This window comes from Lissotriton helveticus, chromosome 1_1, assembly GCF_964261635.1.
Source record: "Lissotriton helveticus chromosome 1_1, aLisHel1.1, whole genome shotgun sequence".
In the NCBI taxonomy this organism is placed as follows: domain Eukaryota; kingdom Metazoa; phylum Chordata; class Amphibia; order Caudata; family Salamandridae; genus Lissotriton; species Lissotriton helveticus.
The window spans coordinates 1,123,902,529-1,123,921,918 of record NC_136057.1 but is presented as its reverse complement, the minus strand read 5'-3'; the positions used below and the strand labels follow the sequence as shown (position 1 = coordinate 1,123,921,918).

General features: G+C 46.9%; 1 pseudogene; it reads left to right on the top strand.

Moving 5' to 3' along the window:
* The first annotated feature begins 7,379 nt into the window (after positions 1-7,379).
* Positions 7,380-18,435, top strand: LOC144763554 (vascular endothelial growth factor C-like; annotated as a pseudogene).
* Positions 18,436-19,390: the final 955 nt, after the last annotated feature.

Here is a 19,390-nt window from a genome sequence, read left to right as displayed (position 1 = left end):
TGCGGCGGAGTTGAACTGAGCGCATGTGCCTGGCCGACACTGCTTCTCTCTACCCCCCGGGCTGCTGCACTGGGGGCCAGCCGCCCTGGAGCTCCGGAGAGGTAGGAAGCTCCGGAGCCTTCTCCTCACCACACGGGACAGCGGTAGCAGCAGGCTCAGCAGGGTCAGCACGGCTGAGCAGGTAGAAAGCTTGGACATTTTACCAATTAATGGAACCACAGGCACAGATGACTTGCGACCACCGTTCAAGAATCTGGTGAGGTGGTGAGGGGGGGCACAGTGAATACAGTTGACACAGTTGAAACAGTAGTTAGTGCTTATGGGGAAGAGAAAGGAGTCCTACAATCAAGAAAGGCATGTAAAAGGGGAAGGCGGGGGCAAAAGCGCAGCCCAAGGTGGAAGTTCTGTCTAAGGAAAAGGCCCCTCCCTCAGTGTCACCAAAAAGTACCAATACGAGGACACAAGGGTTGGGCCATAGTATCCCGAAACTAAAATTGAAAGCCTCTACCTTCTTGTATGGAGAGATAAAAGCTAAGCGTACAAAGGACCCTAAAATAATTAAAGAAGGAAAATCAACCTCCACTCTCGCTTCTAAGTTGACTCTTTCATTAAGATCTTACTTTAAGGTAATACCCCAGGTTTTGGAGTTACAGAATACTACCCCTTCTCTTGAGCAAATCACTATTTCATCGCCTGATTATCCCTCTCCTTTTTTCTCCTTCTTTTGGTTCAGGTGTAACTGTAGACATGGAGGATGTTCCATTGGTCAATGATCCCTCTGCGGAGGTTCAGAGCTGTGAGGGGGCGAAAGGGTTAGAGTCCGCAGTCATCGTTACGGTGAATAGAATGCCACATGAGGTTAGTGGGTCAGGTGAGGAGTTTTCTTCAGGCGCATATCTGTCTACGGAGACATTGGACCTGGGGGCAGTACAGCAAGAGCACATGGCTGAGAGTTGTAGTTTGCCTGAGGAAGCTCAGATTGGGGCAGACAAAGCAGTCTCCCTGGAAGCTATGTTTGCTTCTCTTCCAATGGATTTTAAAAAGGGGTTCGAAACATCCACGGCCAATCAGTCAGAAATCAGGAATTTTTGTGAATCTTTGGACAGTAAATTGGATGGTTTGTCTTCAAGGACGGCTGCGCTTGAAGAGACTGTGGCTGGGCTTTCCCTCCCCTGGAAAAGGCCAAGGCAGATGTAGTTAATCTAAGAAGAGAAGATCAGGTTTTATCTGAGCGAATGGAAGTTTTGGAAAACAACGCACGTCGCAACAATCTTCGCATCTTGAATATCCCTGAAGGGAGTGAAGGCTCCAATATTAAGCAGTTTGTAGTCACGCTCTTAAAGGATTCCTTGGGGCTTGAGCTGTCAGCGGAGGTTTTAGACACTGACATCCAAAGAGTTCATAGAGACCCCTTTAGGAAGAATCCTCAGAGAACAAAGCCTAGGAAAGTCCTTGTAAATTTCCTCACCTACTCCATCAAAGAGCTTATTTTAAATCAAGCTCTTAAGCAAAAATCTGTTAGTGGTAAGGGGTTTACCTTCCAGATCAGATCAGACTTATCTAGGACGACCCTCGATAAACAATGGGAGTTGGGGAGGAGATTAGAGGCCTTCAGGAAGCTAGGTGCAGTCGTACATCTTAAGTTTCCAGCAGCACTGCAAATAAAGTACAACAATAAGATGTACAAGGTTAGATCGGCAGACATGGCAGATGAGCTCCTCTTAGATTGGGGGAAAAAAGGGGGTCCCTAAGTCTAAGTTATTGATTTTTCATTGGTTATAGATAGATTGGGGTTCTGTGCTCTCCGATGGAGTATTGAGAGGTGTATAGATATGGTCGAGGTGACCAACCTAGAAAGAAATATAAAAGTAAAAACATATAAATAATAAATAATAATGAAAAGAATATATTTTTACACCTCTCTTTGTTTTGAGTTTATACTATGGTCTTAATATTAGCTAGAGGCACCTCATAGGCACCATAGTCCCCTATTTTATTCTAGAAAAATAAAAATAATATTTTTTTACTGCACAAGCATTACGGGACCCGGGGGGGGGGGGGAGGCACTATCTCTGGACTCGGTCCGGATAGATAGGGGAAGGGTTTCCCATGGGGGGTGGTGGGTTGGAGTAGGGCACGGGGTAAGTGGGTGGGCACTGTTATGGATAAAACAGTAAAGTTTCCTCATTTTCCTCCCTGTATTATTATTTTTTTTTTTATGGGGTGGCTTTTGTAAAGATGACATCTGTGTGCGAGGTTGAGAGTCTCTACATTTTCTATGGGTCTATGTTAAATAGGGCATATAAGATAGGTGGGGGGAGCTTCTGCTATGAATAGTCTTGAAGTTCTCTCCTGGAATATTAATGGCCTTCGCACCAGACCTAGGAGAGAAAAGCTATTGCAGTATTTGCGAGATTCAGGTGCGCAGGTCATTATCCTCCAGGAGACACACATGACTGAACCCGAGATGCTTTCCCTAGTAAAAAGAAACAGATGGATAGACCTTTGTATTGCTACAACCCAGACCATGAATATTAGAAGAGTAGCGGTTCTCTTTAAAAATCGCTAAAAGCTCGGTTAGTCTCAAAGTTGGTAGCCCTGTAGGTAGATGGGTGAATGTTACTGCGAGTATTACAGGAACATCTGTAACAATAGTGGGTTACTATGGCCCAAACCATGATGATCCCTCTGTCCTTAAAACCATTTTTTCGCATTTACTGCTCTACTGAGGCCCGATTATTTTTGCAGGTGATTTTAATATTGTGTTAGATCCTTTTTTGGATAAATCTCCTAATAGTCGTGCGCAAATTGCCTCTAAAACTAGGTCTTTTCTATTAGAAAGTATGAGACAGTATGGTTTTTTGGACATATGGAGAGTTAGGTCAGGTCAGCAGCTAGGTGTTTCCTTTTACAATCCTAAATATCACCACAAATCAAGGATTGATTTCATCTTGGTCAGTCAGTCTTTGAAGAATGTAGTAAAATCGATTAATTATTCTACTATACACTTATCAGATCACGCTGCAGTTTGTTTAAGATTGGAATGTTTGTCTAAGGTCTCTCCTAGGATGTGGTCATTTGACCGCTTCCTTTTGTTGGAACTTGAAGAGATTGCATTCCTAATTAATGAATCAGAATCCTTCATGAAGGTTAACCTAGGCTCGGCTTCATTAAGCTCTGTCTGGGATGCATATAAAGGTTTTCTAAGGGGACAACTAACCAGTAGGGGTACGTATAAGAATAAAATACATAGAGAAGAGCTTGCCGCTAAAGAGGCGGAGATTGAAAGAATACGAAGGGAAATAGACTTACACCTGGATGCTCCCGCTAACATCCGACAGGACCTACAACAAGAGCTGTTGAGAGCAAAAGGGCACCTGGACTCAGTACTGAACACTCGAATAATGCTCAGGTGGGAGGCCAGTAAAATTGCCCGTTTTGAGTATGGTGAAGAGGCTCGCCAACTTTTAGCCTGGAAGTCAAAAACTGATCAAGTGCGAAACAATATCAGTTTTATTATCCAGGATAATGTGGAATATACATCTGATGAGGACATTCGGAGGCTTTTTAGAATGTTCTTCCAATAAATCTATAGAGAGAACAGAGTCATAGAGCCGAGTCTTATAGATGGCTCATTGAGCGAAATTCAACTTCCCTCATTAACCTTGGAGCAGCAGGACTGGTTAGATTGAACTATCACACAAGAAGAGGTGAAAAGGGCTATTAAGGGTATTAAGAAGGGGAAAGCGGCAGAACCGGATCGCCTGCCTGCCGAGATTTATAAATCTTTAGAATCGGTCGCTGTCCCTAGTTTAACCACATTATTTAACCAGATTCTCCAAGATGGGTTGTCACCTCCAGCTTCATGGGATGAAGCCTCGATAACTCTGATACTAAAACCAGGTAAATCGGCATCAAATTGTGGGTCATACAGACCAATTTCGATATTGAATGTCGATTACAAAATCTTTGCCTCTGTGATGGCTAATAGATTGGGGTCAGTGGCGGGAGACATTCTACATCACGACCAAAGGGGGTTTGTTAAGGGCAGGCAACTGTTGAATTAAAGTATGATCTGATAGGGGCCATTGATGTAGCATCCACATGCTCCATTCCTTTGGCTGTGCTCACCCTTGATGCTACTAAGGCCTTCGACACAGTGAATTGGTCATACCAGTCGGGGGTCTTAGATAAATTTAACATCGGAGATAGGTTTCGGCGCATGGTGAGTTTGCTTTATCAAAACCCTTTGCCGTGCCTCTTAGTGAACGGAGCTGTGTCTGACCCGTTTAATATCACGCGGGGAACGCGTCAGGGATGTCCACTCTCCCCTCTCCTTTTTGATTTATATATTGAACCCTTTGCTCAAAAACGTAGGGACGACATTAACATCAAGTCGTTCAAATATGGAGAGTGGGAAAAAAAAGTAGCCCTGTACGCCGATGATATTATGATCTTTTTCATCAGAGTTGGCTTCGGCCCTCCCCGCGGTGATTAAACTCGCTCAGGAATTTGGAGAAATCTCAGGTTACGAGATTAATGCTTCGAAAACGGAGATCATGGTCTAGAATTGTGGGGACGGGGGTATGCAGACCAGTCCTAAAATGCGATACCTGGGGATCACCATCGTACAAGATATCAATAAAATAGTTGAAACAAATTTCTTAACAGTAGCTAGGGACTGTAAGAAACTAATGAGAACATGGTCTTCCTTACCTCCATGCATGCTGGGGAAGGTTAACCTCGTTAAGATGTCCATTTTGCCAAAGGTCACTTTTTTGTTTAACACTATTCCTTTATATTTTGAACCCTCACTTTTATTAAAGCTGCAGAGCAACATTAATTCATTTATTTGGGCACAACACACACCCAAGATTGCCTTTAAAAAACTGAGGCGGCGTAGGGAAAAGGGAGGTTTAGCAGCCCCTGACCTTCAACTGTATGCATGGGCATTCCAATTTACTCATTCCCGCATGCTTTTGAAGATGCCTACCAGTAGTGGGATAGGCAGCATGTTTAGAGCCATGCTGAGTGGAGCGAGACTCTCCTTGGAAGGTTTTTTGTTTAATTTCGGGGACCCCAAATTCTTTAAGAAAATAAAATTAAAAGTCCTACAAGGGATGACTAAAACCTGGTTTAAACTTCGTAGTTCGGTCTCATTGGGCTATTTTTCCAGTAAAGCACCTCTTTAGGATTCACCAGGGACCCCGGCTTGGCTGAAGGATACCTTGCTTTACCTTTGAGGGAGGCAGGGCTTAAAGAATGGGGCGACCTGTTTTTAGAAGGAGATCTTTTATCATGGAAATCAATTAGGGACAGGACTGGATTAGAGCTTTCAAAGTTTAAATACCTGCAGATGACTAGCTGGGGTCAGGCACAGACAGTGACTAAGAGTAGGTTCCTAGTGGGAGGAGGAAACCAGCTTGAGTTCCAGCTACTAGATTAAAGCCCCTTCAAGAAGGAGGTCTCCTTCTGGTACCATACAATGTTGGAGGAATTGGACGGCGAATTCCAATTGGCCGATAAACTTTGGGGAAGCCTCTTTTTAGCCCTAGACGTTACTAATCTTTGGTTGGATTCTTTTAAAACACTGTGGAATATTGTAAAACCAGCTTGGCTACGTCGCAACCATCTCTTTACATTGCATAGGGCATACGATTCACCACAGAGGCTCTCTAAATTCTCACAAGGCTCACCGGTATCCTGTATGAGATGCGGAAAAAGAGCGGCTTCGGATCTGCATATGTTTTTTAGTGTCGAACTTTGTCCCCTTTTTGGGGATCGGTAAGCCGCTTTTTGTCAATTTCTCTTGATCTGCAAATTATGCTAAATTCAACACACATAATCTTTGGATTAGTAAATGAAGTCTTAGGGCCAGCGAAAAATCTTTTGTTTTATTCTAGCTTGCTGGCTAGAAGACAAATTTGCAGAAAGTGGAAAGACTCTTCACCACCAACTGTACAGGAATGGCAAGCATCACTACTACAAGTCACTAAATTAGACCTAGCAAGGCCGGGAAACCAGAATAAGCGAGCCTTCTGGCATCTTTTGAATTGGGGTTAATTCCGAGAGTCTCTGGCGGGGTTTTTTTTTTTCCCCTGTCCGATGATTACGCTGCCTTGGCCCTTGTTTGAGTTTTAACAGGAGGCGTCCTGTGGTGGGCTAAATATCTGGCTCAGCAGCTTACCCGTTTTTGGTTATTGCTTGTATGTCGAATGGGTTTCTGCGACACAACTACCGGCACGGCCTAGGTTGATCTAGAACACAGGTACTCATAGTACGGCCCGCGGGCCGCCAGCGGCCCGGCAAGCCTTCCCTGGCGTCCCGCGGGCCTTGCAGACATTGTACCCGTGATTCAAAAAAGCATTTTTAAAGAGCGTGTGTAACCGAAGCCAGACTCTGAGAGACTCAAAGGGGGACCAAGGTGGTTGAGGTGAAAAGGGAGGACGTGGCGGCAAAGGTTCAAAGGGGAGAAAAGGTCGCAGGGGCATTGATGGACTGAAGGTGAGTTGTGTAACCAAGGCTTAAAATTAAAAGCGAATATTATAAAATAACAATGTTTGTTTACTTTGCCACAGGGCGCGCCGTGAAAGCTGTAAAACTCTTCTGCGCATGGCTTCGTTCCCGTAGTCAAGGCGGCGAGGGAGAGGGAGCTTGAGGCATTATTAAGTGGGGTTTGGGCGTGCAGGTGAATGGCAGTGGGAGGGGTGTTTGTGAGGGAGAGCGCGAGGCCGAGCGAGGGAAAGAGAGCAGGTTTGAGGGTGGAACACTGTAGCATGTAAGTAATATTCAAAACCCTGTTGCACTATGTCTTTAAAGTACGTTGTATGTTTATAGTTCCTAATGACATAGTATGTGTTCTGGAATGCTTGCGTTCCAATCTTTGCCTTAACTCGTATTTCAGATATACGATTTACTTTCTGGATATTTCATTCTTTCATTACTACTTACTGGGAGCGTTCCCACTACAAACACGCGTAGGGGTGCTTGAGAGAGTGCGAGTGTGTCTATGCGGTGGAAGTGAGCGGTGGGTGTGAGGCTTAGAGAGTGAAAGAGGGAAGGTAAGCTTGAGGGATGAGGGGGTTGAGCGTGAGGGGAGAGCAGGTGGGGATGTATGATGTGGGGGAGGGTGTGGCACACGTAGATTGGTGGTTGAGTGCAAGGGTGTGCATGTGGTGAAAGTGAAAGTGAAAGGTGAATGGATGTGAAACTGGCTGAAGGAGAGAGGAAGGGTGAGCTTGAGGGGCGAGGTGTGGTTTGAGTGTCAGGGTTGAGCACACATAAATTGGTGAGTGGGTGTGTAAAGCATGTGGTGGAAGCGAGAGGTGGATGAGGTAGTTTGTGCGGTGCCGTTTTGTAGGTTCGTATTAGGGCCGAGGATGGAGGTATGTTGTTTAGGAGAGAACACGGCATGTGAACCTGGGGGACACAGCAATTGGCAATGCTTAATATGAGCCGGTGGGGGCCAGCTGCACTCATCTTTGTGACAAGTACATGTTTTTATGTAGTGCTTGCTATCAGGTCACCATGTCACCCAATGTAACTGTACTCAATTTTCAACCTGGGAAGGCTGCATACCTGAGTCACCCTGCCAAAAAACGCCTGTGTGACCTGTAACACACTACCTAATGTGTAGGCCCTGTCTATATAGCATGGGTGATCATCACCTCTGTCTCTCAACAAATCGTTTACTCAGCATCCACTCCTGCAATAAATTCTCTGTTCACATCCATACATGCCGTTTCTGGGCCGCAGCTTCCCCCTGCCCATAAGAAGAAAGAGTGATTCACACGGTCAGCAGTGGAGACCGTGAGCCTCAGCGCCTACCCTATACTCCCCGGTGCCCCCCTCCCTCCCCTCCTTCCATACCCTCACAGTCCACGCAGGCCCTGCCAAAATAACATCTCAGAAGTAATGTGGGCACTAGGCAGACATTAAATGTCGCTTACAGCAGTTGCCACATTACAGTTTGACAAGAATCCGTCACGAGCTGTTGGAGAGATCTGATAATGGTTTACTATCCGAAATATGATATCAAACAAAAACATAAAACAACGAGTGAAAGGGCGTCTCGTTCATTTTGCAGATGCAAAAATGAGTTCCCTCATCCTGCAGAATGAGGGAAGGGGAATAAGGGTGAGGGAAGGGGAGTGAGGGTGAGGGAGGGTGAGGGAAGGGGAGTGAGGGTGAGGGAAGGGGAGTGAGGGTGAGGGAAGGGGAGTGAGGGTGACGGTGAGGGAGGGTGAGGGAAGGGAAGTGAGGGTGAGGGAAGGGGAGTGAGGGTGAGGGAGGGTGAGGGAAGGGGAGTGAGGGAGAGGGAAGGGGTGTGAGGGAGAGGGGAGGAGAGAGGGGAGGAGAGGGAGAGGGAAGGAAGGAGAGGGAAGGAGAGGGGGTGGGAGGGAGAGGGAAGGAGAGTGAAGGAGAGAGAGGGAGTGAGACAGAGGGAGAGTGAGGGGGAGAGAGAGGGAGTGAGAGGGAGTGAGACAGTGAGTGAGACAGAGGGAGACAGGGAGAGGGATGGAGGGAGACAGAGAGAGAGAGAGCTGGAGGGAGACAGAGAGAGAAATAGAGAGAGAGAGGGATGGAGGAAGGGTGACAGAGAGAGAGAGAGAGAGAGAGATATGTGTATGCCGGGTCTGGTGGCTCAGTGGACGAAGGCATCCGCTGCAGGGACCTGTGTTCAACCTCATGGTCACAGTTTTTTTTGTTACTCTAACCCCGCCCCCTCCTCCACTGACCCCGCCCCCACCGGTGCGGCCCTCAGCCACAAACCACACTGTAAATTTGGCCCCCGAGAGAAAGTTTGTGAGTACCCATGATCTAGAGCTTTGTCACCCAGATGTCTGAGATGGTGTGTCGCGCCCTGGTAGACGTTAATTGCTTAACCTGGGTAGTAAATGAGGACTCAAAATAAATAAATAAATAAATAAATAAATAATAGGTAGACTCATAAAGACCCCGTCTACGTTCGGGCTAGGTCAGAAAAGGGAGGAGCACTTACTCGATGTGTTAAATAGCTTATTTTTCCAGTATTTCTCTTGGAAATTAGGTAAAACAAGCAAAATTGATATATTTTAGAGAACAAATTCCGCATGTTTTACCTTTGTTTCCAGGCCCTTTACTCTGATTAATTTAAACAGGACTAATGTGCAGATATCGCTAAGGGGAAAACAGGAAGGTGTGATATAAGCCCCCAAGTCCCAGTGCACACTCCAGTCTCCACCGGTATCGGAATTTAATCCACAGCTTTTTTGCAAGGCCTAGTGTCCAGATTACAAATTAGCTGGATGGGGTGAGATATTTACCACATATTACCCATGGAGGATGAATTTAATCCCGTGTTTTGCAACAAGGGCCATTTTTAGGTCGAGGACTCCGTCGCATTGCGTAAGCAGTGGGCGGAGCTCCGAAGAATTAATGTTTCTTAGAGGGGGCTTGGAACCCACCCCTCTTCTCCATTGGCTGGCTTCCTAAACGGAGGCCAACCATTGGAGGAGAGGGGCGTCACTCGGTTCAAGCCCCGTCTTTTTCGGATTCGGGGGCGTTTTTTTACGCTTCTTTCTATTTACTTTCTCTCCTCTTCCCATTGACTGGAATTGTACCTTCCAGCCAATGGGAAGAGGAGAGAACGAAAACACGCCCCTCAATCCGAAAAATGACCGTGCTTTCTCCGAGGCATTTCTGCCTCGCCTCGGAGAAAGATGGTGGTGATCAGCCGGAGGTCGCATGTTTAGGTAAGTCTGCTAGCTTGCTTTTCGACCCCCCTGTTCCTCGTCCCACTAGCTTGCTTTTTGACCCCACCTGTTCCTCGTCCCGCTAGCTTGCTTTTCGACCCCCCCACCCCCCTGTTCCCCGTCTCGCTAGCTTGCTTTTTCGGCCCCCCCACCCCCCTGTTCCTCGTCCCGCTGCAACAACGCTGAGCTGCGAGAACTGCTCCAGATGGTGGTTATGGTATTGATCTACGTAGAAGTGTTGCAACGTGTAGTAGAGTGCACAGAGGTTTTTTTTTTGGGCATTGTGCATTGGCTGCATGCGTGCTGTATGGTCAGCCTTGAATATGCAGAGTAAAGTACACAACACTGTTTACTCTTCAAAGATACTCTTCAAAGATGTCCACCGTCGGTTTGTAGTTTTAGGAGTCCGTCATTAATGTCTAGTTCTCAGCAATGATACTTGAGCAAGCAGCTGTAATGAATTGCGTCGGGAAGCTGGGTGTATGGAGGGTACGAACACGCGTGTTTCATCACAGAGGTATGTGGTAGTGACCGCGGGAATGGTAGTGGGTGATGATATAGATGTTTTGAATAATGGCAATCTTTTGGTGATGTGTTCATAGGCGAAGAATTGATAGAGGCAGTATTTTACAGCGAGAGAAGCTGCTACGTGGGAGGGTGTTTTTTCTTTAAGGTAATGAGTGTTTTTTTACATGAAGAGTAGTGGAACTAGGAAGTATTTGTGGCGGTTGTTTAATGTAGACATATATTCTCATTTTCTGCTTGAAAGGAAACTGCTTTACCACTAAGTGTTATTGAGAAGAGAGACCATTATTTACAAGAACGTGGTGATTTTGAAAAAGCAAAGTTGCGGAGGAGAGTGGAGCTGCAATAGGTAAAGAACGTCCCATTTATTAGGTTCTCAGTTTCACATGAGTAAACAAGGGAGTTAACCAGACGGGTACTTCTTGTTACAGAAACTGGAGCATTGACAGGAGAGAACGGTATCAATCACAGTTCAGCGATCTTGAGACGAGTTACAACTCAGAGTCTGACTACACCAGCAGGTATATAAGGGGAAAGGACAGTTGAGCATTAATGTAGTCTTAGCAGTTGTTTAAGATCAATGTTTTGAAATTGGTAGTAATGGGGGTTACCTGATTGTCAGCTGGCAAAGGGTAGAATGATGGATTGCGGGGATTACAAGCACAGTACAGTTTGAGCATCTTGTAGGATGTTATGGCAAACTACAGATTAATACAGTTATAATTTTACAGACATTCGTTTCCGCCAGTGGAACCAGCAGAAATACTTGTTGGTTGCAAGTTAGTTGGTGAGTAGTATCTGAAGATGAGTAGATTTAGCTTGTTTTGGTTTTGTTTCTTCTATGATTTTTTCAGCACTTCTTCATTTAATGCACGTGGTGATGGGTTCATGGTTCTCAACTATAAGGTGAAAGCGAAATGTAACTTGTTCTGCAAATTAATGTGCTGTGAATAGTAATTATAAAATACATATATTTGTTTATGCACATTTTTTACAGTTCCCCTGAAGAAGGGATTCATTCCCGAAATGCCTTGGGACCAGAAAAAAATGGATTTCTAAGCAACAACTATATTGTTTTAATATGTGTATTTATGGTTATTTTTTGTTATTGTGTACATAGATAGGAGTGTCGATGTCTAGTTGAGGGCATTGGATAAAATTCATGATGATTGTGAAAGCATAGTAAGAAAAAAAAGTGGTTATAATTTGGTATTGATGCATTGAATATATCAGAATAAATTTAAAACAATTGATAACTGTGTGTGTGTGTGAGGCTCGGTGTGTGTGTGTGGGGGGCTCTGTGTGTGTGTGTGGGGGGCTCTGTGTGTGTGGGGCTCTGTGTGTGTGGGGCTCTGTGTGTGTGTGTGTGGAGCTGTGTGGGTGTATGTATGTGGGGCTCTGTGTGTGTGTGTGTGGGGCTATGTGTGTGTGTGGGGCTCTGTGTGTGTGTGTGTGGGGCTCTGTGAGTGTGTGTGGGGCTGTGTGTGTGTGTGTGTAAATGCAATAGGTCATGCATATGCGAGCGAATAAGCTATTGGCATTGTAAATGACAATGCCATTTATTTAACGATTAAGCTATTGGCAATGTAAATGACAATGCTATTTATTTATGATTTAAAAAAAAGTCATAAGCAATGCCAATAGCTCTAACTTTAATAATACAGGGACCATTGCATTGTAAATGCTTGTTTTTATATGAATGCGCGGCCAAGATAAAAGAAGGGCCTCGCAGGTTTACATACTTGCCAACATTTGACAACTGGCAAGTGGGAGATTTCAGAAAAGAATCAGGGGAATGTATTTTACTGATTGACAAACATTAACACAGAGGCAATTTTAGGAAGGAGACCGCTAAACTAGAGGCATTTTGGTTTAAAAAGCCGAATACATGCCAATAGACCCGATTCAGGCCGGAAACTTCCCATTTCTGAAGCAGAAAATGACTTTATCTCAGTTGTCTCCCGCCTGAAATTAACTCTGATTCAGTAGAAGTCAATGGGAGAAGTACATTCTCCCGATTATATTTTTTTAAATCTCCCACTGCCTCTTCTATAACGTTGGTATGTATAACTGGAACTCTCCCTCCTGCATCGGGTCTGTTGGCATGTACGTGTTTATACTTTGCCAGTGGCCACCTTTTAGACCATGCGTGGTACTGGGAGAGCACAGGGCAGAGATGGGCTGGTAGAGGAAAACCCAGAGAATGAGCTCATATTTTCGCATGAACTAACTACGTACGACACGTGCACGTGAACTGGAAATTCCCCTCCAATTCACCCTGTCGACGACCAAGTCCCTGCCAGCAGCAGATAAGACTCAAAAAGATGGAGACCCGCACGTGCGCCGTCACAGCGCGTGAGAGGAGGGCGGAGAGGAGAGACGGCATCTCCTCTTCTGTGCGGATGGTGGAGCCTCAGTCGGGTCAGAAACCACGTCATGTCGTTAGTGAATAAACTGAACACAGAACAAGAAAAGTAGGCGAGGGTGCGAGATCCTGGTGACCTCGGCTGACATTGAATGAGGGAGCTTCCCATCGCTCTTTTAATGGTGCTCTGCATGCCATGGACCACTGTCTCTCGTTGCCTCTGACATTAGCTAACCTAGAGGAAGTCATTTCGCCTCATGGACCTGTGAAGGAGCCAACATCCCTTGTCAGCAGTTCAACCACTGGCCCGCGGCTTACGCACAGATCTCTTCAGCTGTATCTACAGTCCACTATTTTACCATTGCTGGTAGAAGTTTTAGATTTTTGGTGAGAAAAGACCTCTCTTCCTGATTGTACTTTGCCTTCAGAATAAGTATTGAGCCGAATCCCTTGACAGAACATTGCAGAGCAATTTGTGATCCTGTGTAGACCTTTTTCACCGGAAAACGGCACCCAGGACATTTTTTGCTAGTCATGTGGGCTTTGATCATGCTGCTGATCACCATTGCCCTCTTGCAGACCCTGCCAAACGCCTATGCGGATAAGGGTTTACCCAGGGCCGGTTCTAGGATTTGTGAGGCCCAGGGCTGAAAGGGAATGTACAAGGCCCCTCTAATGTAGATAAGTGGCCCCTTGCAAGGAGACCATTCACAGACACTGTGGGAGGCCTATTGTCCAACATTTTGTCGCCCCCCCACAGTTTTAACTTTGAGCCCACAAGCATTTCTCACACCTTCAGTCCGATAGGTGTGAGAATTGCTTGCGGGCTAAAAGTAAAAACTATGGGGGTGCCAAAATGATGGACAATGGGCCTCCCACAGTGTCTGTGAATGGGTCTCCTTTCAATTGAAGGGAGCGTCTCCCTCCCTTATGTATCCAGATACCATCCCTGAGAGGCCCGGGGAGGGAGGCCCCTCCATTTCAAAGAAAGGTGACACCTTTCTTTGAAAATGGATCGCCAGGGAACCGACAGGACACATCACCAGTGCGTGGCCCCATGCTGGTGGGCTGAGTGCGAGGCACTGGGCAGCTGCCCACGCTGCCCATGCCTAGCACTGGCCCTGGGTTTACCCTCCACGAACGACCAAAAACTGGACTCTGAACTGGATCCCAGGCTGCAGGAGGACTCACCTCAGGACCCAGCTGAGCTTTAGCAATTGGCAGTCACTGACTTCAGTCAGACATGAATGAGGGACTAAGGGATTACGCCCCATTCCTGCTCTGCTTGAAGAGGAAGAAGGCCCAGCAACAAGAAACCCTTCACAGAGGCACACCCTACCACCGCCCAAGCTTTAAGACCCAGATGAGCAGTTGGATTCAGGACATGAAAAGCTTGGAGGCAGAGTTGGAGAAGACCCACTGCCAGCCCCGTGAGGTGTGCATCAAAGTGTCTGACGAGCACCCACCTTCCTCCAGCACCTTCTATAAGCCCAAGTGCGTGACAGTGTACCGGTGTGGAGGCTGCTGCAATGGAGAAGGCAATAACTGCGTTAATACCAGCCAGAAATTCATCCTCAGAACCCTTATTGAGATAACCATTCCTCCAATCCGGGAGCCAAGAACGGTGTCCAAGTTGTTCCTCAATCACACCAATTGTGGATGCACCAGCTACCTGGCCCAACGGCGCTCCATCATGAAGAGGGCCTCTGCTGATAGGCATGTCACCTACGCTGGAACATTCCCGTCACAAATTGGGGCCAAAGCACAGAGACATGGAACAGGTCCTGCACGATTTGGTTTGATTGATTTGTTTTTAGGATTTCTAGAGCGCGTAGCTACCTTCGGGCGTCCCAGCGCTATCATGAAACCTTGACAGTACTCCTGGAGATGGTTTATTGGGGGAACAACCAGGTTTTCAATAATCTGCGAAATGAAAGAAGATTGTTTTCTTTGCTGATGTTAAGGGGTAAACTGTTCCATAGCTTTGACGCGTTATAGGAAAAGCGGCGCCCGCCAGCACGGACTTTTCTTATTCTGGGAACGTTTGCTAGAACCAGAGAGTCCGACCTGAGCTGTCGAGATGATTTGTGTGGTTTGATGAGGGGTCTCAGTATTGGTGGACCTTTGCCTTGTAGGATTTTGTGAGAGATGCACAAGGCTTTAAAGGAAATGCGTTCTTGGACAGGAAGCCAATGAAGGGCTTTGAGGGAGGGTCTGGCTGAGCATCTAGATTTTGTTCCCGTCAGAAGTCTTGCTGCAGCGTTCTGGATATGTTGCAGTTTTTTTTATAACCGCTACAGGTGCCCCTAGGTATAGGGCGTTTCCATAGTCCAATCTAGCCAAGATGAGGCCCTGAATCAGAATTTTTCTGGATTGGGGGGGAATGAGCGGTAGGATCTTACGGGCTGCTCGCATGAGCCCAAAGCAAGTGCCGGCTGTTTTCCTCGCTTGGGCTCTGAAGCTGAGGTCTTGGTCTAGCCAGATGTCTAGGCTTTTGATTTCTTGTTTTGGTATCGGAGGAGTGCCCATGCTAGTTGGCCAGGCAAGGGTTTTGGGGAGATTGTTTGGGTTGCCCAGCAGCATGATTCCAGACTTTTCGCCATTAAGTTTGAGCCTGGAGTTGCCCATCCATACAGATATGTTGTGCAGGCAGGAGACTAGATTATACATTGATTGATTGGCCTGGTTGATTGAGACAACTAATAGAGTGTCATCAGCATACATGACCACTTTTATGCCAAATGGAGAGACGATGTCATCCAGAGGGGCCATGTAAACATTAAAAAGAGTGGGGCTCAGGGAGGAGCCCTGAGGGACTCCACAGTTCAAGGGAAAAGATTTAGAGTGGCCGTGACTATCGGCCACTTGGAAGGTCCTGTGTTCCAAGTAGGATTTTAACCATGCCAGAGCAGTGTCTGAAATGCCCGTTTTTCTGAGGCGGTGGAGAAGGATGATATGGTCCACCGTGTCGAAGGCTGCGCTCAAGTCCAGGAGGATCACTGCCACTGATCCTCCTGCGTCTAGAATGGACCTTGTTTCCTCAGTCACAGCCAGAAGGGCGGTATCAGTCCCCTGTCCAGGTCTGAAACCAGTTTGAGAGTGTCGAAGGAGATTGTTAGACTCTAGGAATGATGAGAGTTGTTCATTTACAATTCTCTCAGCCACTTTACAGATGCCTGGGAGGAGGGAGATGGGTCTGAAGTTAGAAGGGTCCAATGGGTCTAGGTGAGGTTTTTTTATGAGTGCACGCACTACTGCCTTTTTCCAACTAGCGGGGACTATGCCGCAGGAGAGGGAGGCATTGATCAGTCTCGTGAGATGGGAAGCTATAGTAGGGGCTATTAATTTAAGTTTGCTCATAGGAGCTGGGTCATCTGGGGATCCACTCTTCTCCCGGTTGAGAGTATCCATCAGCTTCTCAGTAGAGACGGAGAGGAAGGCTCTCAGCGTCGGTGCGTCGGGGTTGAAGGGACCCGCTGGGGGGACAGTTGGAGGAGAAGTGTTGGGGAAGGTCATTGTGATTTTTAAAATTTTAGCTGAGAAGAACTCCGCGAGTAGGGTGCACCTGGTGCCGGTGGGATCAGCGGCTGGCTGCGGCTCAGGGATTTTCAAAAGACTTTTTACCACGCGGTAAGTTTCCCTGGAGGAGTTGGATGCAGCCAAGATTTTCTGTTCATAATAGAAGGCTTGAGTCTTTTTGATCAGAGTTTTATATTGTTTCATAACCGATTTATAGGTTTCTTTGTTGTTCATGGTCCAGTCTTTTCTCCAGATACGCTCCAGTTTTTTACATTTTTTGCGAAGGTCAAGAAGTTCCGAGGTGAACCAGGGGGATTTGAATGAGTTTCTCTTACTAGTGAGCTGTTTAACGGGGAGAACTGCGTCCAGCAACAAATCTATCCAATCTCTAAATTGGATGTCTGCTAGACAAGGATCTTGGTTCAAGGTAGGAGTGGAGGCTAAGAGCTGGTGGGTCCAGGCATCAGTGTTGAGTTTATTCCACGGGCGCAAAGGCGCTTGGGGTGGAAGGCTGGGCCTGGTTTGATAGGAGATAGGGATACTGAGGAGGATAAGGTGGTGGTCAGACCAGGGGATAGGTAGGGGGGAGGACGTGGAGAGTTCTTGGATATTTGAGAAGATGGGGTCCAAAAGGTTGCCCTTTTTGTGAGTGGGCAGGAGGTTTTTCAGTGATAGGCTAATTCCAGAGAGATCTTCCCTGAGGTAATCCGCAGTTTTGTTCTCAGGGTCGTCGAAGTCGATGTTTAAATCTCCTAGCACTGTAAAGTTGGGCGATACACAGGCTAGAGAAGTGGCCATTTCTATAAGAGAGTTAGGAAACTGTTCAAGGGGTCCCGGGGGTCTGTATATAAGTATACCCGACAGAGTTTTTTCCGGCGAGAGATGTAGTGAAAAATGAACATTTTCACAGTTGATGATTGGACTATCCTTGAAGTGGCAGGTGAGATCGGCTTTCGTGATTATTGCAAGTCCGCCACCTGATCCCTGCGGTCTATCCAGATGTTTGATTGTATACCATGGGGGGAGGGCTTGGATTATATCTGGGTTGGATGCGGAGTTGATCCACGTTTCCGTGAGAAACAGCACTTCAATGTCATAATTCTGGATTAGTGAGTTTATTTCGGTGCTGTGTTTAGGAAGTGACCTGCAGTTAAGCAGAGCCATTTTGACTGTCCGTAGTTTGGGGTTAGGCTGCTGCGTGCGTTTGTATGTGCAGTGATTGCATTTGGTATGGGGGTCTTCAGGAGAGATTGAATGAAGACAGAGATCCGGGGTGTTTGTTGCCAATTTGCGAAGAGTGTCTGCTGAGTAGGTGATGCACGATGCAACACTCATAATGGTAGCTGCAGGAATGGTCTGTCTTGGGACCCACTCCTGAGCCTCTGCATGAAGGATCAGAAAGTGCAGAATTTAGGGGATACAACAGAAGGATCCGGTGTGTGTGGAGCCCACCGGGTGTTCAGTGAAGATTCCTGCAGCTGTGTCTGTAAGAACAGCATTGAGAACTTCAACTGTGGTCCTCACAATGTGTTCAATAATGAATCCTGCAGCTGTGTCTGTAAGAACAGCATTGAGAACTTCAACTGTGGTCCTTACAATGTGTTCAATAATGAATTCTGCAGCTGTGTCTGTAAGAACAGCCTTGACAAATTTAGCTGCAAGTCCCCCAAAATGTTCAATGAGAAGTCATGTACCTGTGCCTGTGAGAACAGTTTTGACAGGCCAAGCTGTTGTCCCTACAGAACGTTCAGTGAGGAGACCTGCAGCTGGGTCTGCAAGAATGCCCTCAACGGATCAAGGTGTGGGACCCACAAGATGTTCAGTGAGGAGACCTGTAGTTGCATTTGCAAGAATGGCCTTCACAAATCGAGCTGTGAACATCACAAAGTTTTCCACGAGGATTCCTGCAGTTGCGGCTGTAGCGGCGTTGCTCATGCAAGCTGTGAGCGTCCCATGCTCCTCCAGGACAACACATGTGCTTGTGTATGCCCTGAGCATGCACAGAAACATTCTTGCAAACCTGACTGGGGTTGGGACAAGCAGAAGTGCGGCTGTGTATGCCAGAAGAGTTGCCCCAAAAACAAGCCACTGAACATGAACAGCTGCCAGTGCGAGTGCCAGGAGAAGAGCCTAGGCTGCACCCGCAGAGGAAGTAAATTCGACCTTCACTCCTGTAGCTGCTACAGGTTACCTTGCCCAAGGAGGAGGCCACGATGTCCGAACAACTATTACTATAGTGACTCTGTTTGCTACTGCCTTCCGAAGCACCTGAGAGCCTACGAGCACCTGTGACCGAGCCAGTCAGCACCGAGAAAGAAATTTGGCAGCCCAGGGGCCTGAATCCAGAAAAGGGAGGCCTCATTGTCTACTGGAGTGACCGCATTTCTGAACATTGGTGCTAAGAGACTAACGTGCAAAAAACACAGTTGATGGACAGAATGTAGAACAATGTCATACATTCACCCCAGTACAAGGATCTGGGCCTAAATCCATCGTTTTTTTGCACTCCACACCACCCTGGGTTAGACACTGGCTATATGCAAATCAGCTCTGACCCTGTGCCTCATGGGAACAGTCCAGTCCGAACTACCAAGCCATGTCTTTCCCAGACCGGAATCAAGCATCCAAGGACCGGTTTCTGGCTATCAGCCTTCCTTCAGCCTGGATAGCTTGACTCCAGTGGTGTGGAGAGCCTGGGACTCACGTCTGAGCATACCCAGCTCACTCGGGGTGAAAATTGCAAAAAACACAGTTGATGGACAGAATGTAGAACAATGTCATACATTCACCCCAGTACAAGGATCTGGGCCTAAATCCATCGTTTTTTTTGCACTCCACACCACCCTGGGTTAGAGACTGGCTATATGCAAATCAGCTCTGACCCTGTGCCTCATGGGAACAGTCCAGTCCGAACTACCAAGCCATGTCTTTCCCAGACCTTAATCAAGCATCCAAGGACCGGTTTCTGGCTATCAGCCTTCATTCAGCCTGGATAGCTTGACTCCAGTGGTGTGGAGAGCCTGGGACTCACGTCTAAGCATACCCAGCCCACTCGGGGTGAAAATTGCAAAAAACACAGTTGATGGACAGAATGTAGAACAATGTCATACATTCACCCCAGTACAAGGATCTGAGCCTAAATCCATCGTTTTTTTGCACTCCACACCACCCTGGGTTAGAGACTGGCTATATGCAAATCAGCTCTGACCCTGTGCCTCATGGGAACAGTCCAGTCCGAACTACCAAG